Genomic DNA, 6000 nt, shown 5'->3' on the forward strand with positions numbered 1-6000 from the left:
TGTTTCATTTAGGAAATGACTTTCCTGTCCCTTATTTTGTCAAAATAATCTCCACTCAATGGTCACTTACTTACTTATTACAAGTCGCTCTGTCTCGTCTCAAGTCAATCAGTCATTATTGAAATCTTACAATAAGTGAGAAAATCCTCTAATGAGACAATCTCCTTTCTACACTTTACAGTATTTAAAAAAATCTACATTTGTCACAGAATAATTTAGTTCACTTACTGTTTTCTTCTGAGCTTTCAACTGTATTTCATGGTCTTCATCAGTGAATTGAACTATGGCCACCTTAGAACAGGTGGTTATAACTCATGTCTCAGCTCAGAGGTGGTCTGTTGTGTCCTCACTCAGCTCCTCTCACTGATGAAGACCATGAAATATGTTTGAAAGCTGCAGCACAATAAAGGTTTCTCAGTTTAACATGGTTTGAGAATTGAATGATATCATCCAGTGAACATTTTCTTATTTATGGTATTGAATTAAGCACTGGCTGTTCTTCTTATCTACACATTATACACACCACAAACACAACAGACATTAAATCAAACACAGAATTATAAATCAGTCAGTTCCTCCAAAAATCACAACAACTTCATCCTTTTAAACTTTATGTTCATACATGCAGAGTTCTTCAAAATAAACATTAAATCATAATCAGAATGATCTTAAAATAAAATAAGACATAAAAACCATTTCAGATCCTCTGCCTCCTAAAAAACTGGAAATATCAGTCTCCCTCCAGGAAGTTATGATCACAACAGGAAATGCAAATTCAGCCAATCCCTGTGAATTACCACGACGTTTCTGCAAATTTTAACCGATCATTGAAGTTTCCTGTGAGTTCCACCAATCACAGCCGTCCCCACACGCTAAAATCATACAAGTACATCTCAATGAGCGGACTTCATGTTTTATTATTTACTGTTTTATTGTATTACTTTATTTTGTCATTTTATTTTGAATATGTTTATCAGAGTTATTGTTATTTATTAATGCTCTGTGCAGTTTTTTTTTTATGGTTTTGTTCTGGTTTTGAGTTTGAGCTCCAAAACGATTTTGCTTCCACCAAGTAAACTTCATTTACATTTGAAGCATATTTTGCTTGAATTTTTGTAATTTGAAACTTTGATTTTTTTTTTTTACTGATTTTATTTAGTGTCAAGGTAGAACATTAATCCCATACAATCTTGAACACTCCTTGACAACAGAGCTCCTCCAGCATTTCAGATTAACAATTACAGTTCTTCAGAAGGGCAAACAGAACTTAAAAGACATAACATCAGAGAAGAAGAAGAGAGAAAAAAAAATGTGTATATATATATATATATATATATGTATATATGTATACACACTCACACTCATTTCTAAAAGTTCAATTAAGAATACGTACATAAATTAAAAAAATAGTAGTAATAATAATAATGATGATGTAGGGGGATGAATATCATCTTTACAAGGTTCTAATCAGCCAGATACCGAGTTACAGTTGTCCATCTCCGTACAAAAATGTCTTTTTTCATTTGCAATCGTGCAGTTAATTCTTCCATGCAGACCTGTCTCAGTCTCTCAGTCCATTGTTCCACTGTAGGGGATTGATTTCACCACCAAAAAACAGTTATCATTTTCCTTGCAATTAACAATAACATCCTTAAGACATACAATTTGTCCCCATAGAGTAAACCTGTCGGTATACATCCCAACACATAGTACAGTTCAAAGGTAAAGAAACATTTAGAATAACTATAATCTCGTTTCTAATATTCTCTCAAAATTTCTGCAGTTTCGGTGAGTCCCAAAAAATGTGTGTATGGTCACCAACCATTCCACATCCTCTCCAACATAGTGGTGAGGATCTTTCTATGAACTCAGACGCTACTGTAGGAGTCCTGAAGTACCTAACCTTAACTTTCCAGTCGAACTCCCTCCACGTAGGACTGTTAGTGATCTTATGGCTTGTTAAGTTACTTTCCTCCCATTCTTCATCATTTATAATAACATTAGCTTCCAACTCCCATTTTTCCTTTATATATGAAGTATCTCCTGCCTCCTCCAATTGCAAAATTTTATAAATATTTGATATATACTTATCATATCAATGAAATACTGTTCGATACCTGTTGGCGGTCCCCGTATTGCTTCCCACTCACTGTGAGTCAGTAGATAATGCCTTATTTTACAGTAACAGAGGAGGTCCTTTGCAGGCAACCCAAACCTTTGCTGTAGCTGTCCGAATGTGCCTTTGATTTTTAATGAATTATATTATATAGTACTAAAAGTGATTAAAAGAATTTAAAAAATTCTTTGCAAAAAACACCTAAAAACATTGCATCATGCACTGCCATTTTTAAAAATAGCTGCTGTGAAATCAGACATTTTAGGCCACAACAATCCTCCAAAAAACCTGAGAAATCCAGGAGGGACTGAAATACTGTTTTGACAAAATTTAGAACCAGTCTTTAGTTTCTTCTAAATGTGTCAGTTAATTCCAGCCAGAATTAAGCAGAATTAATAAAACCAGTCAAGTAACTGTTCACTGGTTCCAGCTTCTCAGGAGGATTTGCTGTTTTTATCTTTTTTTTTATTATTCAGTTTCAGCCTCTTGGTTGGACAAAACGAGACATTTTGGGGACGTCACACTGAACTCTGTTCAACGTTTTTTTAAGATTTCAGAGATTAATGATTTATCGATGAATTGACTGAGCAACCAGCACATTTATCATGAATGGAAATAATTAGTAGCAGCTCCAGACTGGACTTTAGTGCCACATCAATATATGAAATCTTCCAGTCAGTTCACTGTTACACTTAATAATAAATTGTTTAATGTCTTTTGTATCAGTTTCTGTTTAGTTCAGTTTCTGTTGTGTTCATCAGAGGACCGAATGAGTTCTACACAGAACCTTTAACTCAGATGTTTTTGTATTATTTTCAGGATCAGGGGTGCAGTCACCCATGAGACAGGTTTCTGATTTGTAATATTGACTTGATTAATTACAAAACAGATTAATTTCTTCCATATTAAAGGTACAGAATTTGTTCATCAACACATCAGAGAGAAAGTTTATTGTTCATGTCTCGTCCTCAGGAGCACAAATACTGACGTTTAGTGTTGGGAAATGTCCTGAACAGCAGACTAATGATGAATCCATGCAGAGGGCTGCAGATACAGGCACCAACACACGCTGACAGTGGGTCATAAAAATGAAAAAGGATTATGTCTCTGAATCTGTTTTTTAGGAATATGTGGCTCATTATGCCTCTAAATAAAAATATCAATTTTAAATGTGTAGCTTAGTTGCTGTTGTTTTACCTCTTTTGCATAACTGGTATTATTTAAAACATCTGGATTATTAGAATTCTCTGTATCTCTGGTTGGAGAGATCTAAAATACCAACGTAATCCTCTGACAGTGTATCTGAGCTGCAGTACCTGCTGTGGTCCACTGTGTGGCGCCCTGTGCCTGCACACTGTGCTCCTACGACTGCAGCTGTTCCTCAAACTGCTGCTGGATTTTATTCTCAGCAGCAGAGAAACAGAACAAAGTGCCATCTGTGTTTCACACATGACAGATTCTCCTGTTCATTACCGGAGCCGCGCAATTAATAAAGTCATTAAAATATATTAAAAAACAGGTAAATTAAGAACCTGCGGTGTGGCGCTCCTTCAGGTGTTCCTCTAATCTCAGCACGGCAATATTAAGATCCACTTTGGAAGGTTCTGCTAAGATTAGAGAACCCATTTCAGGCGGTACACCAGGTTAAAAGAAAATATTTACATTTCTGTTTACAATATTTATTTGTGCTTAAAGGATTTAATCCCGCCTATTTAAAATAAAACTGTTCTGTGTTGTTAAACGGGGATCTAGCACAATTTGAAGATCTGAAGAATGTTTGGGGGGTTCTGGAGGCAGTTCCAGGGGTTCTTAAAGGAGGTTGATGGTGTTTTCAGCAGGTTCCAAGGTGTGTGGAGAAGATTCTGGGTGTTCTAAGGGAGGTACTGGTGATATTCAAGGAGCTCCATGGGAATTTAAAGCTCTCTGAGGCATTTTTGGGGTTCTGCAGGTATTAGAGGAGGTTCTTGGAGTTGTTAAGGGATTTCCAGAGTGGGTTACTGTGTTCCAGTAAAGGTTCCACTGGGTTTTAGGGGTTTCCAGGGCATCTAATTAAGGCTGTGATCATTTTTAAGGGGCCATGGGATCCTGAAGAGGTGTCAAGGGTTCTAACAGGGTTCCGCTAGTGTTCCACAGGATGTTCTGGGGTTCTAGGGCTTTTTAGGGGGGTTTCAGGGAATCTAAAGGATGTCCTGGTCACAATAAGGAGAACCAGGACGTCTAGAAGCAGTTAATGGAACTCTACAGGTTCTTAAGTGTGTTCCAGGGGCTCTAACAAATTTCTTAAGAGATTTCATTGATCATAAGGGGGCCTCAGCGTTCCAGGAGTACTTAGGACAGCTCCAGGTGTTCTGAGGGAGTTCCAGGGTAATTCTTGAGGTTCTCCGGGGGAACTAGAGGATGTGTTGGAGGGTTCTCAGAGGGTTCAAGTGGATTCGAAGGAGGTTTAAGGTTCTCGTAGATGAATGTCTTTATCATCCCTCATTACGGGGCCTTGAGGGGGTTTCAGGAGTTCTTAAGGAGTTTCCGAGGGGAGTTCCAAGATAGATTTCAGGTTCCAGTTCCAGAGGTTTGTGACATCATGTTCCACGTTTCAGCCTGTGTGAGAACCAAAAACCTAAAAATCAGAAGAAGCAGGTCCAGTAAAATGAGACGAAATTTATTTTGAAAAGCTCTCACGTTGTTAAAATTTCCTTCATCACGGCCTCCTGTGAAAATCTGATTAAAATGTTCTAATGATTATTTTTTACAACATTTTACTGAAATCAAAGTCCAATAAAATTATTACTTCAGGCACATTATTCTAATAATTGAAGTGATCAAATTATGTTTATAATAATAATAATATTAATGATGATGATGATAAAGAGACGGACCGATGAGCCTGTTGCCGTCTGCTTTCTGATCCGGACCTTCTTCTTCATCTTCCTCCTCCTCTTCTTCATCGCCAACATGTTTGCAGCGTCTCATTGACTTTTTCTCTCCGCGCACACAGAAATATTTTTCCAGGCTTTCCAGACGTTTCTGTGTCCCTGGAGGAAGGCAGCGGGCTAAAGGAGGATAAATATTTAATCAGCGCTGCTCACCAGTTTTTGCTTAATTAGAGGAATTCTGCTGCTGCCACGAAACTGAGCAGAAATGACTGCTGGAGACGTCAAAAGATTCCAAAAACATCCCAAATTTATTATTATTATCATTATTATCATTATTATTATTATTATTATTAATATTATTATTATTGCTGTTGTTTTAATTATTTTAATTGCTGGATTATGCGGCCTGTTTAATATAAAATCTAAAAATTAAAGACACGTTTTGTAACAGAATGTGAAATAAAACACTCAGACTAAAACACAGCTTATTAGCGGCTTTCCCTCCCGGTGTGTGTGTGTGTGTGTGTGTGTGTGTGTGTGTGTGTGTGTGTGAGAGAGAGAGTGTGTGTGAGAGAGAGAGAGTGTGTGTGTGTGTGTGAGAGAGAGAGAGAGAGAGAGAGAGAGAGAGAGAGAGAGAGAGAGAGAGAGAGAGAGAGAGAGAGTGCCATATGTCCGTGCGTAAAAAAAAGCGCAAATTGGTGCCAAATTTGCGCGCCTCCCGTGTCAGTCAGCCTGAACGCGGGATGACAGAGGAGATTATTCCACATGAAACCAGTTAATCCCCCCAAAATCTGAAGGAGTCTGTGCGGCGGGAGGAAGTGAATACAGATCTGTGTTCCTGACGAGCTTCAGTATTACAGTCTCGTCCGCGCTCACATGAATCTGGAGCAGAGCAGAGACAGACCGACCGACCGACCGACCGACCGACTGACTGACTGACTGACGCGGAGAAGGTTTGGATGAAGCACATTCAACCTTCTGTCAACCTCAACAACTCTTTTAATGATTGAGGCC

This window comes from Lutjanus erythropterus, chromosome 5 (genome assembly GCF_056507025.1).
Source record: "Lutjanus erythropterus isolate fLutEry1 chromosome 5, fLutEry1.hap2, whole genome shotgun sequence".
Taxonomy (NCBI): domain Eukaryota; kingdom Metazoa; phylum Chordata; class Actinopteri; order Lutjaniformes; family Lutjanidae; genus Lutjanus; species Lutjanus erythropterus.